The sequence below is a fragment of the Oryctolagus cuniculus genome, chromosome 1 (assembly GCF_964237555.1).
Source record: "Oryctolagus cuniculus chromosome 1, mOryCun1.1, whole genome shotgun sequence".
Classification (NCBI taxonomy): Eukaryota; Metazoa; Chordata; class Mammalia; order Lagomorpha; family Leporidae; genus Oryctolagus; species Oryctolagus cuniculus.
In genome coordinates, this window is record NC_091432.1 from 5,940,603 (window position 1) to 5,963,071 (window position 22,469).

The window sequence follows — 22,469 nt, forward strand, 5'->3', positions numbered from 1 at the left end:
TATTACTGATTCAATTTTCACCTTGATACTGGGTCTGTTTAGGTTTTCTATGTCCTCATGGCTCAATTTAGTTAGTTTGTATGTGTCCAGGATTTTTTCCATTTCTTCTAGGTTTCCCAGTTTGTTGGCCTACAGCTCTTTGTAGTAATTTCTGATGATTCTTTTTTATTTCTATGGTGCAGGGCCTAAGGACTTGGGCCATCTTCCCCTGCTTTCCCAACCATAGCAAAGAGCTGGATCAGAAGTGGAGCAGCCAGGACGTGAACTGGCGCCTACGTGGGATGCCCACACTGCAGGCAGTGGCTTTATCTGCTGCACCACAGCACCGGCCCCTAAACTTTCCTCATAACACTGCTTTTGCTGTATCCCATAAGTTTTGATACGTTGTACTGTCATCTTCATTTGCTTCCAGAAATTTTTTTATTTCTCTTTTGATTTCTTCTATGACCCACTGTGCATTCAGGAGCATGTTGTTCAGTCTCCATGTGTTTGCATATGCTCTAGAGATTCCTGAGTTGCTGATTTCCAGCTTCATTCCACTGTGGTCCAAGAAGATGCATGGTATGGTTTTGATTCTTTTGAATTTGCTGAGACTTGACTTATGGCCTGGCATGTGGTCAGTCCTAGAGAAAGTTCTGTGCACTGCTGAGAAGAATCTGTATTCTGTAACTGTAGGATGAAAAGTTCTGTAGATATCTGTTAGATCCATTTAGTCTATAGCATCGATTAACTCTGCTGTTTCATTGCTGATTTTCTGCTGGTTGATCTGTCTATTGCTGAAAGTGAAGTATTGAAATCCCCCATTACTATTGTTTTAGAGTCTATGTCTCCCTTAGATCCCTTAACATTTGTTTTAAATAGCCAGGCGCCCTGTAATTAGGTGCATATATGTTACATCTTCCTGTTAAATTGATCCCTTAGTCATTATATAGTGCTCTTCTTTGACTCTTTTAATAGTTTCTGTGTTAAAGTGTATTTTGTCTGATTTTAGGATGGCTACACCAGCTCTTTTTTGGTTTCTGTTAACATGGAGTATCTTTTTTCATTCTTTCACTTTCAGTCTACATGCATGTTTGTTGGTGAGATGTGTTTCTTGTAGGCAGCAAATAGATGGGTTTTGTTTTTTTAATCCATTCATCCAGTCTGTGCCTTTTTTTATTTGAAAGGCAGAGTTACAGAGAAGCTGAGAGAGAGAGAGAGAGAGAGAGGTCTTCCATCTGCTGGTTCACTCCCCAGATGGCCGCAGTAGCCAGAGCTGCACTGATCCAAAGTGAGGAGCCAGGAGCTTCTTCTGGGTCTCCCACCCAGGTGCAGGGGCCAAGGACTTGGGCCATCTTCTACTGCTTTCCCAGGCCACAGCAGAGAGTTGGATCTGAAGTGAAGCAATCAGGACTAGAACCGGCACCCATATGGGAAGCTGGCACTGGAGGCAGTGGCTTTACCCACTACACCACAGCACCAGCCCCTAGTCTGTGTCTTTTAACTGGAGAGTTGAGGACATTTACATTGAAGGTGACTATTGATAAATAGTCCTGTTGATAAAATGCCCTGCCATTTTCCCATAAATATTCCTATTTTTTACTTTGGATTTCCTTTGTGCTTTTATTGGGAGATTTCCTTCCTTTACTTTCTTCTGTAGTGATGACCATGTTTCTGTATTCCTGTGTGCAGTACATCCTTAAGCATATTCTGCAGGGCTGGACGGGTTCACTCCCCTAATGGCTGCTACGGCCGGCGCTGCACCTGGGCCATCCTCCACTGCCTTCCTGGGCCACAGCAGAGAGCTGGACTGGAAGAGGAGCAACCGGGACTAGAACCGGCACCCATATGGGATACCAGCACTGCAGGCAGAGGATTAACCTAGTGCGCCACGGCGCTGGCTCCCATAAATGAAAGCTTTACAGTGTATAATCCTCTGGGTTGACAGTTCTTTTCTCTTAAGACTTGGAATGTATCTCACTACTCTCTCCTGGCCTGTAGGGTTTCTGATGAGAAGTCTAATTGGAGATCCTCTGAAAGTAATCTGGCATTTCTCTCGTGCACATTTTAGAATTTTTTTTATGTTTTTCTGTGGAGAGTTTGATTACAATGTGTCATGGTGAAGATCTTTTCTGGTCATATCTATTAATTCTATGTGCTTCCTGCACTTGGATGTCCCTTTCTCCAAATTAGGGAAATTTTCTGTTATTATTTCACTAAAAAAGGCCTTCTAATCCTTTCTCTCTTTCCACGCCTTCAGGAACTTCTCGAACCCATGTGTTGGGTCATTTGATAGTATCCTGTAGATTACCAACAGTGGCTTTCAGGTTTCTAATTTCTTCTTGTGTTTGGTCTGACTGTGTAATTTCCTGTGCTTTGTCTTCTAAGTCAGATATTCTTTCTTCTGCTTCACCAATTCTGTTGTTAAGGCTTTTCACTGCCTTGTATTTGTTTCCACTGCCTTGTATTTGTTTTATTGGATTCTTCATTTCTAAGATTTCATTTTGATTTCTCTTTAAGATCTCAATTTTGTGGGAAAAATTTTCTTTCATGTCTTGTATGGATTTGATTAGTTCGTGTATTTGCTTCTGATTACTTCTAAGTAATCCTATGATCCATTTTTTGAATTCCATTTCCGGCATTTCTTCCACCTCATCATCTTCACAATGTGGTACTGAACTGCTGCGTTCTTTTGGGGGCGTCATGTTGTCTTCCTTATTCTTGTTTCTTGAATTGGTGTTTGTTATTTGGCGTTTGTGGAGATACTCATTGGTTTCTTCTTTGTTTTTTCGCTGTGGCAGCTTTTATCTTTGGACTATATCTATGTGGACTAGTGGGATGTCTGCTTTCAGGGAACACCTGCAAGTGTGTGGTAGGCGTGGCCAAGGGGCTCTGCTCAGTGCACCAGGGTGAGGGGCACATCTGAGGTGACACACCCAGCTTCGGTGTGGCAAATCTCTTTCTCTCTTTTTTTTTTAATCAGAGGGGAGGTTTGTTCTTGTCTGTTGGCGTAGACTCAGCTGAGCTCCTCTCCTCAAAGATGGGCCGGCGCCGCGGCTCACTAGGCTAATCCTCCGCCTAGCGGCGCCGGCACACCAGGTTCTAGTCCCGGTCGGGGCGCCGGATTCTGTCCCAGTTGCTCCCCTTCCAGGCCAGCCCTCTGCTGTGGCCCAGGAGTGCAGTGGAGGATGGCCCAGGTGCTTGGGCCCTGCACCCCATGGGAGACCAGGAAAAGCACCTGGCTCCTGGCTCCTGCCATCGGATCAGCGCAGTGCGCTGGCCACAGCGCGCCGGCCGCGGCAGCCATTGGAGGGTGAACCAACGGCAAAGGAAGACCTTTCTCTCTGTCTCTCTCACTGTCCACTCTGCCTGTCAAAAAAAAAAAAAAAAAAAAAAAAGATGACCAGTGCCTGGGTGCCAGCCCCAGTGGGTGTATCGTTCCTGGGTGCCAGCCCCAGTGGGTGTATCGTTCCTGGGTGCCAGCCCCAGTGGGTGTATCATTCGTCCGTTCTGCCCCAGGACCACAGGAAGGATCTGTGCGGTCCTCAGTGTGAACTCAGATTCCCCAGCAGTGTCCGTCGCCGGGGAACCAGGGAGCCTGAGCGTGTGGAACCTCACACAGTGACTGCCCAAAGTCCCAGCTGCACCCTGAGTCCTCCCACGCCGCGTCAGCGTCTTCACAGTCCCGGCACACAAGCCTCCCACAGTCAGGAGCACCCAGCCCCGTCTGTTCTCCCCACCAGACTCAGGAGTCTCCACTTGGCTGGTTGCTGGGCGTGGACACGTGCTGGCACAGCTGGCACAGCTGTCACATACGTCCAAAATGGCACCTGCCCCTGCCAGCTTGTTACAGGATGCAGTTGCAGGGTGGTGGGGAGAGAGAAAACGTGCCCCCCACTTTGTTTTTTCTCCTCTAGTTTGGCAGGTACACTGTCACCCACGGGGCTCCAAACTGGATTCCCTCTGGGCTCTTCCTGAAGCTTTTTCGCCGGTGGCCTGGGCTGCGGCAGTCTGGTCTCACCGCACTCTGCAACGCTGTGTGGAGGCTCTCGGCTGCTGGGGTCCTGCGCTGTGTGTCCTCACCCTCCACGTATGCCCCTGTGCTCCTCTGATTTGTGTGGGGTTTCCCCTGCGTTTCCCTAACACCACACTCTCCCCACTTTTGTTAAACTCTCTTCTTCTAGACTGGAGCAGCAGCTCCCTCCCTACCCCGCCATCTTGATCCAGAACCAGAACTATATATTTTTATTATCATGTTCTATCTTTTCTCTGGGGGGTCAAAGAGCTCTGCTTCTTGCAGCAGGATGTGTTAAAATTACCTTTTTTGGACCAGTGCCGCGGCTCACTAGGCTAATCCTCCACCTGCGGCGCCGGCACCCCAGTTCTAGTCCTGGTTGGGGTGCCGGATTCTGTCCCGGTTGCTCCTCTTCCAGGCCAGCTCTCTGCTGTGGCCAGGGAGTGCAGTGGAGGATGCCCCAAGTGCTTGGGCCCTGCACCCCATGGGAGACCAGGAGACGCACCTGGCTCCTGCCATCGGATCAGCGCGGTGCGCCGGCCACAGCGGCCATTGGAGGGTGAACCAACGGCAAAGGAAGACCTTTCTCTCTGTCTCTCTTTCTCACTGTCTAACTCTGCCTGTCAAAAAAAATTACCTTTTTTTTTTTTTTTTTTTTTTTTTTGCTTTTCTTAAAATGTCCTCATTAATTGCGTCAGCAAACATTGAGCACTGATGGCATGCCGGCTGGGGATACCAACAGGGAGGGCCAGATTCTTACCCCGGCCTGCTGTCTCAGCGAGCACATCTCCGCATGCTAGGTGCGGCCAGCAGAGCCCTGGGCGCTGAGGGTGCTGGAGCCCTGGAGGAAGGGGGCCGGCCCGGACCAGCGAGGGTAGGACGCCTTCACAGGGGAGAGTCCACTACAGGCGGGAGAAAGGGGCAAGCAGGCGGCGTGGGGGACGGCGTTTCTGAGCAGAGACTGTACTCCAGGGACGGGTGGCCGGAAGTTCTCTGCCTGCTCAGGAAAAGCTGAGAGGAGCTCGGTGTGGGTGGGGCCGAGAGACTGTTGCCGGCGCTGGGAGAGGGTGAATGTGGGGCGCCCAGAGCCAGGCTGGGGCCTGCCTTGGACTCAGACTTTGCTGTGTGCGTGACGGGAAGAATGACACCCTTGGCTCCGTGTATTACGTAGATAGCTTATCGTGTCGATAGGCGGAATGAGCTGGGTGCAGCTGATTTACTAAGGGTGCTCCGTGCGGAGGCGGCGGGGAGGGTTGCAGTCCCGTGTTACTACGGCAGGGTACGTGAAGCAGGCCACTTATGGAATAGAAGGGGTTTATCAGAAGTGTGATGCTGGCCCTGGCTGCACTCCAGCGAGGCCTCGCAACTGTGTTCCCTTGTGGCAGATGGTGATGGGGGAGGGGTGTGGGAGCGAGGGTGGGAGTGAGGGACCTCGTCTCAGACAAGAATCCAGAGACAGACTGCCGGCGGGGACAGGCTCAGACTTTTTTTTTTTTTTTTAGATTTAATTTATTTGAAAGGCAGAGTTACAGAGAAAGGGAGAGAGAGAATCTTTCATCTGCTGTTTCGCTCCCAATGGCCAAGGCTGAGCCAGACCAAAGCCAGGAGTAATGGGCTTCTTCCACGTCTCCCACATGGGTGCAGGGGTCCAAGGACTCGAGTCATCTTCCACTGCTTTCCAGGCGCTTTAGCAGGGAGCTGGACGGGAGATGAAGCAGCTGGGACTCAAACTGGCACCCATATGGGATGCTGGCGTCACAGATGGCAGCTTCACTCACCGTGCCACGATGCAGGCCACAGGCTCGGCTTTTATGACAATCCTCTCATGAGAACTAACCAGGGCCCCACAGAAGTACTTAACCCTCTTCCAGGGCACACCCCCAACCGACCTAGGACCCCCCACCAGGTCCCACCACCTTCCGGTACTGCTATCCTGGGCACCAAGCCCCCATCACAGGACCTGTGGGGACCAAGCTACATCCAAGCTACAGCTGCGTCACGGATCGTTATAACAAAGCCGTCCACGGCAGTGAGGACAAGGTCATAAAGTAGGGCAGAGAGAGTGAAAATAAAAAGGGGATGGATTCCAAGAGTTTAAGGGATTGGCTGACAGTGACTGAGCGGTGAGCAAGGCACCAGGGAACGCAGACAGCAATAGCTGGCCCGTGTCGTAGCTGCTTTCTTTTTTTTTTTTTTTTTAATTTTTTTATTTTTGACAGGCAGAGTGGACAGTGAGAGAGAGAGACAGAGAGAAAGGTCTTCCTTTGCCGTTGGTTCACCCTCCAATGGCCGCCACAGCCGGCGCGCTGCGGCCGGCGCACCGCGCTGATCCGATGGCAGGAGCCAGGTGCTTCTCCTGGTCTCCCATGGGGTGCAGGGCCCAAGCACCTGGGCCATCCTCCACTGCACTCCCTGGCCACAGCAGAGAGCTAGCCTGGAAGAGGGGCAACCGGGACAGAATCCGGCGCCCCGACTGGGACTAGAACCCGGTGTGCCGGCGCCGCTAGGCGGAGGATTAGCCTAGTGAGCCGCGGCGCCGGCCCATAGTTGCTTTCTTTGCCAGGCCACTTTGCATGTGTTATCTCATTTACCTATGTATTTATTTTTTATTTTTATTTTTTAAATTTTTTTTTGACAGGCAGAGTGGACAGTGAGAGAGAGAGACAGAGAGAAAGGTCTTCCTTTTGCTGTTGGTTCACCTTCCAGTGGCCGCCGTGGCTGGTGTGCTGCGGCCGGCGCACTGCGCTGATCCGAAGGCAGGAGCCAGGTACTTACCCTGGTCTCCCATGGGGTGCAGGGCCCAAGCACTTGGGCCATCCTCCACTGCACTCCGTGGCCACAGCAGAGAGCTGGCCTGGAAGAGGGGCAACCGGGACAGAATCCGGTGCCCCGACCGGGACTAGAACCCGGTGTGCCGGCGCCGCTAGGCGGAGGATTAGCCTGTTGAGCCATGGCACCGGCCCGTATGTATTCGTTTATTTGAAAGGCAGAGAAAGAGATATCTCCCATCTACCAGTTCACTCCGCAGATCGGTTGCAGGGCTGGGCCGTGCCGAAGCCGGGAGCCAGGGCTCAGTGCTGGTCTCCCACGTGGATGCATTGTCTCTCATAATCCCCCAGCAGCGCCATGGGGGGATTGCGTTATTATCCACATTTTGCAGGTGAGGAGGTTGGAGCCTGAGGGGTCAGTCGAAGCGCCTCAGCTAAGGGGAATGGCGGCACGTGCTGGAGCTAGGATTTGAACCCTTCTTCCCTGTGCGGCCGCTTTGCCGCTGCCGGCATTACCAGCACCAGGTGACTCGGAGGTGGAGTGACCGCCCCAGGAAGCAGCTACTGAGTCCTGGGGCTGGGGCTGGAGCCCCCTGGAGTCACCTGCAGCCCGCCAGAGCTCAGAGTCAGGTGCCACCTCGGGTCATGAACGTGTTGTGTTTAGCCCACAAAGTATTTTTTTTAAAAACTATCATTGATTGATAGCTTTTTTTTTTTTTTTTTTTTGACAGGCAGAGTTAGTGAGAGAGAGAGAGACAGAGAGAAAGGTCTTCCTTTTGCCGTTGGTTCACCCCCCAACAATGGCTGACACAGCCGGCGCCACGCCGATCCGAAGTCAGGAGCCAGGTATTTCTCCCTGGTCTCCCATGGGGTGCAGGGCCCAAGTACTTGGGCCATCCTCCACTGCACTCCCTGGCCACAGCAGAGAGCTGGCCTGGAAGAGGGGCAACCGGGACAGAATCCGGCGCCCTGACCCGGACTAGAACCTGGTGTGCCGGCGCCGCAGGTGGAGGATTAGCCTAGTGAGCCATGGTGCTAGCCCAGAGTATATTTTATTTATTTATTTATTTATTTATTTATTTATTTATTTATTTTTTGAATGGCAGAGGCAGCTTTAATGGTGTCACCTTGTCTTGTTAATGAGCCAACCAAAAAAGAAATGCAAGTAAAAAAAGCTGAATCACACAGCACTTTATACATAGTGGAAGCGTAGGCGTTCACATCCACACCAACCACGCAGTGGGAAGCCGCCCCGCCAGCGCCAGCCCCCACCGAGGCCCGCTCCCCCCGCCGCTCGCCGCCCGGCAGTCCCGGCACCGCGCAGGTGTGGAGCCCACTTAAGGCTGACAAAACGCATCATGCTTTGGCTTTTTTTTGTCCTTTTTTTCTAATAAGAGTTAATATCTTTGCTTTTGAGATTTGTTTTTTCCAACCTTAAATATTACATACATACACCGAAAATTGCGTCGCTGCAGTGTGCAGCAGCGTCCTCAGCCTGGAGCTTCACGTCATCAAAGCTTAGAAAACTCACAGTAAACCTCTGGGCCTGTCTGGCAGGGACGGGCCCCGCTGGCCGCTGGCCGCTCGCTCCCAGCCTGTGGGCTCTGCAAGCGAAGGGCTTTCTGTGCCCCTCCCAGCGTGGCCCCGGGGTGGGCCCTGGCTGTGTGCCGCCGCTCCCACCCCCAGGGCTGAGTCCACATGGGCTCCCAGTGCCCCTGCCAGCCCCCGGCCTCACAGCTGTTCCAGCGGCTCCCCGGCCCTCCACGCCGTCCCCCGTGTCACCCTGAGCCCAGCCTGGTGCCAGCCTCTGAGGGCAAGTTCAGCAGGCCCAGGGCTACAATGTGCTAACCAGGCCAGAGCCAGGGTGCTGACAGCGGCTACAGCTCCCTTGGGACAGTGCTGATGCCAGGGGAGAGGGAGAGCTGGTGGTGGGAGCGGCAGGAAGGTCTGGGGTGGGGGGGCTCCGGTGGACTGGAGAGGTTGATGGGGACAGGGGGGACAGCTGGAGCAACCCACACTTCATGCAAGGCACATCCGCCCTCGGGCCCTGGGAGCACCCGCTCTGAGCTGGGAGGGGCGGCACAGGGCCAAGTGCCGGGACGCCCCGCCTGCGGGGCAGCGGGCAGGGGACCTGCAGGGGCCTGGACAGGCGGCAGCACCTTGTGACGCTTCTGGCACTTCAGCATCACACTCACCCACAGAGTATATTTTAAAAAGATTTATTTATCTATTTGAAAGTCGGAGTTGGAGAGAGAGAGGTCTTCCATCCGCTGTTCACTCCCTAATTGGCTGAAATAGTTGGAACTGCACCAGTCTGAAGCGGGGAGCCAGGAGCTTCTTCCAGGTCTCCCACACGGGTGCAGGGGCCCAAGGACTTGGGCCATCTTCCACTGCTTTCCCAGGCCACAGCAGAGAGCTGGATCGGAAGTGGAGCAGCCGGGACTTGAACTGGTGCCCTTATGGGTGCCGGCACTGCAGGTGGCGGCTTCACCTGCTAAGCCACAGCGCCAGTCCCCACAGAGTATTTTTAAGCCATTTTTAGAACCAATTGATACTTAAAAATCTAAACATTCACATAAAAAGTGGATTTCTGGCTTTTCTGAAAAAATCGGAAGAGCTGCCCCCCTCCCTGCATGCCCTCACTGGGGTCCCCCGTCAGGGCACTTGTGCTTCCCCCCGGCCAGAGCGTCCCCTCCCTCTGCCCCAGCTGGCTCCTGGGGCCCTGCCACCTCCACAGGGCCCTGAGTTTGCATCTCTGCTGTGCGAGGCCACTGGTCACGAGGCTGCGCCAGGCGCTGTCCCTGCTACGCCCAGGCCTGCACTGATGGCTTTGGAGTTTTAGCTGCGTCTGGCTCTGGATGCTTTTTGCTTCATACTTCGGGAATCGAGAAAAGCGAAATCCCCACGGGAGGAGGGCCACGAGGTAGTGAGGCTGTCGTTCCTGAAAGAAGCACAGGGGCCGGCGCCGCGGCTCACCAGGCTAATCCTCCACCCGCGGCACCGGCACCCGGGTTCTAGTCCCGGTCGGGGCGCCGGATTCTGTCCCGGTTGCCCCTCTTCCAGGCCAGCTCTCTGCTGTGGCCACGGAGTGCAGTGGAGGATGGCCCAAGTGCTTGGCCCTGCACCCCATGGGAGACCAGGAGAAGCACCTGGCTCCTGCCATTGGATCAGCGCGGTGCGCTGGCCGCAGCGCGCCGGCCACGGCGGCCATTGGAGGGTGAATCAACGGCAAAGGAAGACCTTTCTCTCTGTCTCTCTCTCTCACTGTCCACTCTGCCTGTCAAAAAAATTAATTTTATTACGATTTATTATTTATTTGAAAGGCAGAGCTAGAGAGAGAGAGAGAGAAAGAGAGAGAGAGAGAGAGAGAGAGAGAGAGTTCTTCCCAAATGGCCACAATGGCCAGGGCTGGACCAGGCTGCAGCCAGAAGCCAGGAGCTTCATCCGGGTCTCCCACGTGAGTGCGGGGGCCCAAGCACTTGGTCCATCTTCCACTGCTTTCCTAGGCCATAAGCAGGGAGCTGGACCAGAAGTGGAGCAGCCGGGACGTGAACCAGCTCCCATAAGAGATTCCAGTACTGTAGGCAGGAGCTTTCCCCCTCTATGCCACAACACTGGCCGCTGGTTTAATTTGTTTTAATGAAAAATTTGCTTTTGAATTTGAGATATGTACTTTGGACATGTTACAAGGAAGTTTTGGGGAAAATGTGTGTGTGCATGTCTGGGAATGGACCACAGTTTACAAAGCTTGGAGTTTCCTACAGAAATTGAGTTTCAGGACAGTTCTAGAAAGTGTTATGTTTTATTAAAGGTTGGAAAAATGTTTCTGTGCTATTCATTTAAAATGTGGAGTCCAGGCTGGCAAGCAGACATTTGTCATATTGAACATTTGTTCTATTTAAGATGTAACAGTAACCCCCCATGGCCACGGACGGCCCAGATGGACGGTGACACGTTTGAGTCTGTGAGTGTGTGTGCCTTAGGGACACAGGTCCCAACAGCTGCGAGGAGCCGAGCCGAGCCGGAGCTGCAGGGGACGGCTCCTCCAGCCCGACTCATGCTGCTGCGGGGTGTGAACAGAGGCCCCGGGCACTCCTCTGCGGTGGCCCTGGGCACTCCTCTGCAGTGGCCCTGGGCCTTGGCGGCTCTCGGTCCACCCTCGAGGTGACCCCTCCAGGCGGACCACGCTGACCCAGCTCAGGAGAGCCCAGCCCTGCGAGCTCTCCAGGCACGCGCACTGATCCTCCAGGGTTAGCGCTGCAGACGGCTTTGGGGCAGGAGCCACTTCTACCCAGGCTCTGGGTTCTTGGAGGCCACGCTCTGTTGCTGCCTGGACTCCGAGCCCTGCTCTGCACAGTCTCCTACCTCTGCCCCTCAGAGACGCCTAACTCTGGGCACACACCCCGGGCGGGACCTGGACGTGTCTTGCGGCCAGCTATTTTGTGCTCGCTTGTATTGCCAGAAGCCCTTGTGCGTCCCCCAGGTGTTAGCACAGCAGACAGATGCCCCGCGCTGGGCGTGAGAGGAGCACACGCAGGAGTGACCCGGGGACTAGGCAGCGCTTTGGGGCGGCGCTCACAACTGGTATTTACCACAGTCACATTATAGTTTCATTTTTGTAGTGCGGTCTCAAAGCCCTAAAAGATGCTGCCCAGTTCGTGGGAGAGTTCAACCGCTTTTTCGTTGGCTTCACGGCGCCTGTTATCTGTCAGGCGCCCGCCAGATGTCAGGACTCTCACAGAAAGGAAAACTGACAGGTAGCCCTGCCCTGACACACCGAAATTCACGGGCACATGCAGTGTGTTCTGAGGATTCCGAGAAAAATCAAGCGAGGTAAGGAGAGAGGGAGTGGAGCTGGGGCTCTTGTAGTAGGGCCCTCCTCCCTCCCTCCCTCCCTCCCTTCCTTTTTAAAGATTTATTCGAAAGGCAGAGTTGCAGGGAGAGAAAGACACACAGAGCGAGGTCTTCCATCCGCTGGTTCACTCCATGAATGGCCGCAACGGTCTGAGCTGGGCCGGGCGTGGAAGTCAAGAGCTTCATTTGGGTCTCCAACGACGGTGGCAGGGGCCTTCTTCTGTGGCTTCTCCCTTAGCAGGGGCCTTAGCACGGAACTGGACGGAAAGTGGAGACCGGGAAGAAGCTCCTGGCTCCTGGCTTCAGATCAGCGCAGCTCCGGCTGTTGCAGCTATTGGGGGAGGGAACCAGTGGATGGAAGAAACCTCTCTCTCTCTCTCTCTCTCTCTCTCTCTCTCTGCCTCTGCCTCTCTGTAACTCTGCCTTTCAAATAAAGAAATAATTTTTTTCAAGATTTATTTTATTTATTTGAAAGAGTTACAGAAAGAGGCAGAGACAGAGAGAGAGGTCTTCCATCCGCTGGTTCACTCCCCAGATGGCTGCATCGGCCGGAGCTGCTACAATCCGAAGCCAGGAGCCAAGAGCTTCTTCTGGGTCTCCCACATGGGTGCAGGGGCCCAAGCACTTGGGCCATCTTCCAGTGTTTTCCCAGGCCACAGCAGAGAGCTGGATCAGAGGAGGAGCAGCCAGGACTTGAACCGGCGCCCATATGGGATGCCAGCGCTGCAGGTGGCAGCTTTAACCCGCTATGCCACAGAACCGGCCCCTCAAATAAATAAATCTTAGAAAAGAAAGAAAGTTAGTCAAAAAACTAATGGAACTCCCGTTTAAAAAAAAAAAAAAGAAAGAAAAAGAAAGTGGAGCGGCTGGCACCGTGGCTCACTAGGCTAATCCTCTGCCTGCGGTGCCAGCACCCCGGGTTCTAGTCCCGATCGAGGTGCTGGATTCTGTCCCGGTTGCCCCTCTTCCAGGCCAGCTCTCTGCTGTGGCCCGGGAGTGCAGTGGAGGATGGCCCAAGTGCTTGGGCACTGCACCCCATGGGAGACCAGGAAAAGCACCTGGCTCCTGGCTTCGGATCAGCGTGGTGCACCGGCAGCAGCAGCCATTGGAGGGTGAACCAACGGCAAAGGAAGACCTTTCTCTCTCTGTCTCTCTCTCTCACTGTCCACTCTGCCTGTCAAAAAAATAAATAAATAAGGCTGGCGCAATGGCTCAATAGGCTGGTCCTCCGCCTTGTGGCGCTGGCACACCAGGTTCTAGTCCCGGTCGGGGCGCCGGATTCTGTCCCGGTTGCCCCTCTTCCAGGCCAGCTCTCTGCTGTGGCCCGGGAGTGCAGTGGAGGATGGCCCAGGTGCTTGGGCCCTGCACCCCATGGGAGACCAGGAGAAGCACCTGGCTCCTGCCATCGGATCAGCGCGGTGTGCCAGCCGCAGCGGCCATTGGAGGGTGAACCAACGGCAAAAGGAAGACCTTTCTCTCTGTCTCTCTCTCTCACTATCCACTCTGCCTGTCAAAAAATAAATAAATAAATAAATAAATAAGAAAGTGTGGTAGCCTGGACTTGCACCAGTGCTCATGTGGGATGCTGGCATCACAGGCCGCGGCTTAACCTGTTGCGCTACCACACCACCCACCAGGCAACACCGCCACAAGGCGGGGCTTTTCTTTCTTTCTTTCTTTCTTTCTTTCTTTCTTTCTTTCTTTCTTTCTTCTTTCTTTCTTTCTTTCTTTTGAGTTGGACAGTGAGAGAGACACAAAAAGAAAGGTCTTCCTTTTTCCCTTGGTTCATCCCCCAAGTGACCGCTACAGCCAGCGTGCTGCACTGATCCGAAGTCAAGAGCCAGGTGCTTCCTTCTGGTCCCCCATGCGAGTGCAGGGCCCAAGGACCTGGGCCATCCTCCACTGCCTTCCTGGGCCACAGCAGAGAGCTGGACTGGCAGAGGAGCAACTGGGACAGAATCCGGCGCCCTGACTGGGACTAGAACCCGGTGTGCCGGCACCGCAGGCGGAGGATTAGCCTAGTGAGCCACGGCGCCGGCCCTCTTTTATTTTTTAAAAGAATTATTTCATTTTTTATTTGAAAGACAGAGTTACAGAGAGAGAGAGAGCCAGAGAGAGAGAGAGAGAGAGAGGTCTTCCATTCCGCTGGTTCACTCCCCAAATGACCACAACGGCCAGAGCTGGACTGATCTGAAGCCAGGAGCCAGGAGCTTCTTCCGGGTCTCCCACGTGGGTGCAGGGGCCCAAGGACTTGGGCGATCTTCTACTGCTCTCTCAGGCCATAGCAGAGAGCTGGATTGGAAGTGGAGCAGCCAGGACTTGAACTGGCGCCCATTGGGAAGCTGGCACTGCAAGCTGGGGTTTTAACCTGCTGTGCTATAGTTTCTTTCTTTCTTTTTTTTTTTAAGATTTATTTATTTATTTGGAAGATAGAGTTACAGAAAAGTAGAGACAGAGAAAGAGAGAGGTCTGCCATCCGTTCGTTCACTCCCCAAATGGCTGCAATGGCCGGAGCTGTGCTTATCCCAAGCCAGGAGCCAGGGGCTTCTTCCAGGTCTCCCACACAGGTGCAGGGACCCAAGGACTTGGACCATCTCCCACTACTTTCCCGGGCCATAGCAGAGCTGGATCAGAAGTGGAGCAGCCGGGACTTGAACCACGCCAACATGGGATGCCAGCACTGCAGACGGCGGCTTTACCCACTGCACCACTGCACCGGCCCAAGCGGTGCCTTTCTGATAGGGCGGCTGGGAGGCAGAGCCCAGAGGGCCTGAGAGGGGCTGGTGGCTGTTCCCGGAAGTCGTCCAGGGCGGCGCCTCCAGTGGGGCGTGTGCCTGGCCGGTGTGAGGAGCAGAAGTCGTGCAGTGACCCGCGGTCCCGTTTTCCTTGTCTGCAAGTCCAAAGGCTTGTGGGAGGCTTGTGAGAACATCTGTGTGAACCTTCACGCACTAGAAGTCACCCTCTTTAGGGTGACGTCACTGGGTATTCGTAGTGTCCGAATCAGCGGGGATCACAGTCACTACATCACAGTTCTGCCCTTTTACTGTCGGGGTGAAATTCACATGCCGTATGATCGCCATCTCAGAGTAGCAACTGCCACTTCTCTCCGGCTTCAAAGCTCCTCCATCACTCTGCCCTTCCGTTTCTAGACTGCTCTGTTAGGCCTGCTGGAGCAGACTTCCCCATATCTAATTTTGTGCTTTCTGTTTCTGGATGGCCTCTGCCAGCTCCAGTGATTCATCGGAGTGCTTACGCAGCACCTACTTCCGAGCTCCTGCCGGGGAGCAGGTGCCACCCCAGACGGCTGTGGCAATGACAGGTCGGTCCCCGCATCCGCGGACTCGTCGGCGGGGTAATTGCCGGGAGGTTAGTCTAAATGATGGGGCAGCAGGTTAGCGCGGCACTGAGACGCTGCTTGGGACGCCCACAGCCTGCGTGGTTAGGCCTGCGCTCAAGCCCAGCTGTGCCCGATTCCAGCTCCCTGCCGGTGTGGAGCTGCAGGCCGCAGGTGACGGCCCAGGGAGCGGGGCCCTGCCCCCACGTGGAGACCCGCACTGAGCCCCCGCTCGCGGCTGCAGCCTGGCCCGGCCCCGCTGTTGGGGTACTCGGGCAGTGAACCAGCCGTCGATGGGAGACCGCTCTCTTCCTTTCAGATTAATGATGTGTACGTGTAAGAAACATCGCTTTGGAAGCCACGTTCAGGACGTTTGTGACGTTTCTCTTTTCACATGTTCGTCCGGTTGCATTGGCGAAGTCATAAGGCCCCCGAAAGCGCGCTCAGAGGGGCACGGCTGGTGTGTTGATCGTTGTGCACGCGGTGCGGGGACGCTGGAGGGAAAGCCCCTGGGGAGGTGAAGGGGCTTCTCTCGGGGCGGAACAGGGACCCGGCGGCACTGCATTCGTGCGCACGCAAGGACTGACCCTGTCACCGTCTCTTCCACTTCACAGACGCGGCGACTGAGGCTTGATGGTCGCGCCTGGACCGCCCGGCCCGGGTCGGGCACGGCTGGGCAGCGTGCGGGCAGCAGAGGGCAGTCGCGCCCCGGCGGGAAGCACCTGCCGGCCAGCAAGCTAGGGCCGGCACCGCCCGCCCGCCTCCAGGAGGGGGCGCTGCGAAGCTGGCCGCGGGCCGCTCCGCCAGACTCGCCCTTACTCCAAGGCTCCCGGACTCCGGACTCCGGACTCCGGGCTGCAGCCCCCGGGGGCTTTTCCTGCCCTACTAACATGCGCTTCTGTTTTCCCAGATGATTGTTCCTTAATCACACTGGAATAACCAACTGGGGCGGCCCCCCAGGCCCCCCGCAGGCGCAGTGCCCGCGCGGCGGGGCGGCCTCACGTCTCACGTGGGCGCAGCAGTGTCCCGGGCAGGCCGGCCTGGCAGCGGCCCCACCCCACCCACAGCTGGTTTCGCTTTCCCAACGTCGAGGCGCCGTGGCTGAACAGGTTTCAGCGTTGTACTGAGGTTTTTGATGTGGTCGTTTGGTCAGGGTTTCCTGCACCTGGTGCGCCTCTGCTCGCTCGGGAAGGTGCCCGGAGCTGTCCTCCCTGGCACGCGTCCAAAGTCCAGGCCCTAATGGCTTTTGACCGTGGTTTAATTTTAACCGTAAATCTTCTTTTGGAATTATTACTTTTTAATCCAGAAAGGGCCAGTTTGCTTGTCCACCTCGCGTGCAGAATAAGTAGGGAAGTTCCGTTCGTTTACTGCTGAGGCGTCTCAGGTGACGTGGGGTGGAAACAGGGCGGAGTTGTGGCCGGGCTGCTCTACAGCCCTGTTTGGACGTGCGCGGTGGTCGGTCAGTGACCTCCTGGGTGGCCCTGGTGGTCCCAGGAGAGCAGGCTGGAGTGTGGACTCCAGCCGGGAGGCCTCCAGCGGTGGCCTCTGTTTTCTGGGACATTCTCGAGTTCTGAGACCGAGAAAACACGCCGGCCCTTTGTGAGTGCACGAGTCAGACTGCCGACCGTTCTCCGTCCTGAGAGCTCACCCAAGAGGGCTGGCAGCAGCCCCAGGAAGACCTGGCCTGCGTGTGGAGGCAGAGCTGGGGTCCCCGAGCCCCCGCGCGCAGGTCTGCACGCTTCCGGTTCCACTGCTGCCCTTGCAATGTGAGCACTCTGGTAACAGGTACCTGTTTTTGTGAAACCGTAATGAATTCTCAATGCATCAGGACACAAATGGTTGTCTACCTTTTTTTTTTTTTTTAAGATTTATTTTATTTATTGGAAAGAGTTACAGAGAGAGGTAGAGACAGAGAGAGAGGTCTTCCATCCACTGGTTCACTCCCCAAATGGCCACAATGGCCAGAACTGAGCTGATCTGAAGCCAGGAGCTTCCTCTGGGTCTCCCATTTGGGTGCAGGGGCCTGAGGACTTGGGCCATCCTCTGCTGCTTTCCCAGGTGCACTGGCAGGGAGCTGGATCGGAAGTGGAGCAGCCGGGACCCGAACTGGTGCCCGTATGAGATGCTGGCGCTACCAGCCAGGGCTTTAACCTGCTACACCACAATGGCTGCCCCTGTCTACCTCTTTGTAGTGTAGGTGGTAGACTTTGGGAATAAAAAGAAAGATGAGAAGAAAGTGGGGGAAGGGATGGAGGCAAATTCTGGGGAAAGATGATCTCTGCCGGTGGGGGGGGGGGACCCTGCCGTTCTGCAGGAGTGGTCTCCCCGCCCGAGACCTCCGCGCGGGCCTGTTCACCACGGAGCCCTAGGGCACCTAAGGAGGCAGGACGAGCCGTGGAGGCGAGCGGAGGTCCGCTGCCGGCTTGTTGCAGTGTGGCCTTCAGACTGGCGCGGGCTCTGGCGAGGCGGCATCCCCACAGGCGTCTCAGAAACTGTGGACAAAGCCCCGGGCGGACGCTGCCAGCAGCCCGCAGGCGGTCACAGACTTGCTGTCCTGCGTGGGCCCTGGGCCTGGGCCGTGGGCCGGCGGCAGGGGGCGTTTCCTGTGTTAGTCTCACCCTGTCAGCAAGACACTGTTGACACTGTTTGTGTGCCAATTTCTTTGAAGCTGAATTGAATTCATGCTTAGACATAGTGTGGACAGAAAAAGCCAGAGCGGGAGAGCAAGCGGCGACTGCCAAGGTCAGCGTGCTTGGACCGTGAGCTGCAGAAGGTTCACCAGGACAAGTAGCCAGCTCCTGGGGAAGCGTGCGCGAGCCTCGGGCGGCAGCTCTGCTCAGCAGGCGTTTCCGGTAGCTAAGGAGCACAGGAACCGGGCGAACGCCGGCCGGCGTGCTTGGCCACGGTCATTATCGTTCCCCGGTGTGAGGCTCGGGATGCGAGTCAAGCTGTCTGCAGTTGGCTGGGTAGAGGAATAAACCGGGGGGCGGGCGTGGCGGAGCAGGCGCAGGGGAAGTGGTCGGGTGGCCTCTGGGAGGGAACCCGGGGCCCACGCAGCCCCGCTCGTGTGAGATGGAGTCACTCCAGATTTATAAGCTCATTAAAGTCCTGTTTGTGACTGTGTGCACGTCTCAGCCCCAGAGAAAATGCACAGAATGCCGCCAACCACACCTCAGCCTTCCAAACCACTGAGCCGACAGCTTTCCTCCTCTAATTGCTCAAGTGCGCGTCTGTTATTTACGCAGTGCGTGCCTCGGTCCCCTTTCAGAGCAGGGGGTTCAAGGTCAGCCCACATCTGGAAACCATTCTGAGCTGTCAGACCACCAGGGACTGCCCCCGGGAGGCGTTGAGGACCAACCCGCCCCAGACAGAAAAGTCAAAGTCGCTCTCATTCGCTGTGGCCCCGAGGCCCAGCCCGCGTTCTGAGCTCTGTACCTTCCCCCGGTGTGAGGGGTGCGTGGAGGCTGGTTCGTGGCTGGTTTGTCGTGGTGAAACGAGAAGGCTCTGCCTTTTCCCTTCGCTCCAAGAGCGCAGTCTTAAGTACTTTGAGCTGCCCCAGGGAGGGTGCCCCCAAGTCTTCACCGCACTGGGGTCAGGCCAGATTCCCCCGCCAGGGTCTCCGTCTACTGCCCGGAGGTGGTGTCCCGAGAAAGACAGGGCGCCACGGGCGCTGTCCCACGTGGTGCTGTTGGTTGGAGCTGTCATTCCTGTGTTCCTGTGTGTGACAGCCGCGGCCTTATCTCCAGCAGCAGGGTGAACGGCAGGTCAGCCCCTCGGTCCCTCCTCACCCCCAGGCAGCCGTTCCGGGAGCTAATAATAGGTAGCGTGAAAACAGTTTCCTCTGATGCACTTTTACAAGGGCTTTTCAAAGCAGCAGGGGAATGGTTAACCTGCTCACCTGACGGGCGCAAGGTGCCACAGAAGCCCCACCTTTGGGCGGAGCCTGCTGGGGACCTCCGGGGATGCAGGCAAGCTCGGACCCTGTAACTGCCCATGGCCGTGCCTATCGGGCGGATGCCCTGGCCCCCGGCCGGCAGGGCCGAGGCTGGAGGACGCTGGTGGATCGGGCTGGTGCCTGGCCCCGAGCAGTGCCCCTTGCTTGGGCCCTGGCGCTTCACTAAGCTGTCAGCATTCTCCACCATGAGCCCCACTTCGTCACGAGTGACAGGGAGTTGATTTCTTAAACATATATTTTATAATTTTTATTTGAAGAGCAGAGAACAGACAGACAGATCCTTCGTATGCTGGTTTCCTCCCAAGTGCCAGTGACAGCCAGGGCTAGGCCAGGCTGAAAGCAGGCGCCTGGAACTCAGCCTGCGTCACCCACGTCTGTGGCGGGGACCCAAGTCCTTGGGCCACCGCCTGCTGCCTCCCAGGGTGCGCCGTTAGCAGGAAGCCAAAGCAGAAGTGGGGTAGCCAGCTCTGGAACCAGGTACCCCACAGGAGATGCAGGCCCTGCCCTACACTGTGCCACGTGCCGGCTCCAAGTCGAGTTTTTTGAGATTATCATGGCTGTGTCCCCCAGGTGGGTCTCTCACCCGCGGGAATCTTCTAGCGGCGACGGTGGGGGGCGGGAGGGCTTGGAAAAGGAGACTCACGGAGCCCAGAGGGAGCTCACTCCATCGGGGTCTGGCAGTTACTTAAGGAAAGGGCCCGGAGAGAGCGTGAAGGCAGGCAGAGGGCCCGGAGCCCGGGAGCAGGGCAGAGGGCCCGGAGAGAGCGTGAAGGCAGGCAGAGGGCCCGGAGCCCGGGAGCAGGGCAGAGGGCCCGGAGAGAGCGTGAAGGCAGGCAGAGGGCCCGGAGCCCGGGAGCAGGGCAGAGGGCCCGGAGAGAGCGTGAAGGCAGGCAGAGGGCCCGGAGCCCGGGAGCAGGGCAGAGGGCCCGGAGAGAGCGTGAAGGCAGGCAGAGGGCCCGGAGCCCGGGAGCAGGGCAGAGGGCCCGGAGAGAGCGTGAAGGCAGGCAGAGGGCCCGGAGCCCGGGAGCAGGGCAGAGGGCCCGGAGAGAGCGTGAAGGCAGGCAGAGGGCCCGGAGCCCGGGAGCAGGGCAGAGGGCCCGGAGAGAGCGTGAAGGCAGGCAGAGGGCCCGGAGCCCGGGAGCAGGGCAGAGGGCCCGGAGAGAGCGTGAAGGCAGGCAGAGGGCCCGGAGCCCGGGAGCAGGGCGGCTCAGCCTCACCCTGGGCTGTGGCGGCTGGAGGGGGACGGGACTCCCATCTGGTCCCCAGCAGAGGGAAAACTGCACGGTGGCACTGTGGCAGCCAAGGCCTGGGGAGGGAGGGCGGCAGGCTGACCCTGGGCCCTGGCTGTGCTTCTGCCGAGACGCCCTCGGCGTCAGGGGCCTCTGCTGCTGTGTGTGTGTGCTGGTTGTTTTTTTTTTTTTCTTTTTAAAGATTTTATTTATATATTTGAGAGGTAGAGTTACAGACACAGAGGAGAGACAAAGGTCTTCCATCCGCTGGTTCACTCACAATGGCTGGAGCTGAGCCGATCCGGAGCCGGGACCTTCTTCTGGTCTCCCAGGCAGGTGCAGGGGCCCAAGGACTTGGCCATCCTCCACCGCTTCCCCAGGCCACAGCAGAGAGCTGGGTCAGAGCGGAGCAGCCGGGACTCCAACCAGCGCCCACATGGGATGGCGGCGCTGCAGGCGGCGGCTGTACCGGGAGGCCTAGCTTTAGTCCCAGTGTCAGCGAGAGGGGCTGGTGCCACCAGGGTGCTCCGTGTCAGTGTCCGTGCCGCTCATATGGACAGCGACTGGCCCTCTGTGAGTTGAATGCTGACCAGAGGGTCTCAACAGATTTTGATTTTGATTTTGTTTAATTGATTTGGGAGGCAGAGGACAGAGCGAACTCCTGTACGCTGACTCACTCCTGATACCAGGGCTGGGGACAGCCCAGGGCCGGCAGCCAGGAACTCAGCTACTTGAACTACCGTGTGCTGCCTCCCAAGGTGTGCATCAGCAGAGCTGGAATCGGTGGGAGATGGAGTGGGCGCTCCAGCGTGGGACGTGGGGGATGTGGGATCTGACCTGCTGCATGAACACCTCCTGCTTCAATAGATTTTTTTTTAAGATTTATTTATGTGAGAGGCAGAGTTACAGAGAGACAGAGAGAGAGAGAGAGAGAGAGATCTTCCATCCGCTGGTTCACTCCCCAAATGGCCAGAGCTGGCAGATATGAAGCCAGGAGCTTCTTCCAGGTCTCCCACGTTGGAGCAGGGGCCCAAGCACTTGGGACAACTTCCACTGCTTTCCCAGGGCATAGCAGAGAGCTGGATTGGAAGTGGGGCAACCGGGACTTGAACCAGTGCCCATATGGGATGCCAGCACTGCAGGCGGCAGCTTTACCTGCTCCGTCACAGTGCCGGCCCCTGAGTGATTTTTAAAATACACCTCAAGGGGCAGCGTTCTGCTGGTTAGAACATGGTGCAAGGCCCGGGCTGCCCTTCGGCTTTCTCCAGAGAGCGACTGCACCGCGGCGAGCCCAGCAGAACTAAGGGAAAGAGACCCGGCCCTCGGAGTTTGCTCTGAAGGTCACTCCAGGTCAGGGCCTCTACTGCCAGAGCCCGGCCAGCAAGCCACAGGTGGGCAAAAGCTTCTTCCCGTGCAGTGGACCTCGTTCACTAAGACGAGGCTGGGGACAGAGGGGACGTGGGCGGCCCGGAAGGGGCCACCCTGAATCCTGTAGCCCTGGCCCGCCGGAGGTCGATGGCCGGGCTGGTGAGCACCTTGGGGTGAGTCCTCGCCCAGCGTGGGGCGGCTCCAGGCCAGGCCCCACCGACAACGTCTCCCACTGGGGAGTGCCGTAAGCGGCAGGTTGATTCAAAACTAGGAGGCGTTGGGAAACCCCTTGGGCAGGCGATTTCGAAATGAGATTCGGATCAGAAAAAACACAGTGGGTGGGGTTGGGAGGAACGAAGCAGGCAGCACTAACTCCGGTCCTGGCGCTGCGCTCCGCTGGATAGCGGGGCCTGGCCACAGCCGGCGGAGTGCAGCCTGGCCTGGGAGCGGGCCCCGAGCCGGCTGAACCCAGGGCGGCCGGCCCTCGATGCCCCTACCACGCCGAGCCTCTCCGGATCCGGGGCGGGCGGGCGGGCGGCGCCGCACCTGCCAGGGCGCCTGCAGCCCAGGGCTTGTCAGCACCAGCAGGGCTCCCGCGGGAGAGGGAGCGGTGGCAGAGCGGGGGCAGGGCGGCGGGTGTAGAAGGCTCCTTGGGTAAGCCGGAGAAGGGGCTGTGTGCGGCCAGGAATACAGAAGCTCCGAGCCTCAGCCGTGGGCCGCCCCCTCCCCGCCCCCGACTCTGGTGACAGCGGTCCCCGCCTCCTGCTTGAGCTCCGGACACCTGGTCCGGGGGTGGGGGCCCCTGGGGGCCTGTGAGATGATGAAGTGCACGGAGGAAGGTGCTGGCTGGACCCAGAGCCAGGGCGGGCGGACGCGGGGAGAGGCAGAGCCTGGCAGGGAGGGGTCTGCGGTGGGGAGGGGGCGGGCAGGAGGCGGCGCCCCTCCCGCGCAGGGCTCGCAGCAGGTC

The 22,469-nt window shown here is 57.0% G+C and overlaps 1 protein-coding gene across 3 annotated transcripts in view; it reads left to right on the forward strand.

Annotated features, from left to right (window-relative positions):
* The window catches only part of LOC103346677 (golgin subfamily A member 6-like protein 2), a 32,365-nt gene extending 15,191 nt beyond the window's left edge, over nucleotides 1-17,174 (forward strand). For all 3 annotated transcript variants that reach the window (XM_051827973.2, XM_008252961.4, XM_008252963.4), the window contains 3 exons: nucleotides 14,844-14,935; nucleotides 15,270-15,410; nucleotides 15,565-17,174. The gene's annotated coding sequence lies outside the window, so the exon portion shown is untranslated. The remainder of the gene's footprint in view (nucleotides 1-14,843; nucleotides 14,936-15,269; nucleotides 15,411-15,564) is intronic.
* The last annotated feature ends 5,295 nt before the right edge of the window (nucleotides 17,175-22,469 follow it).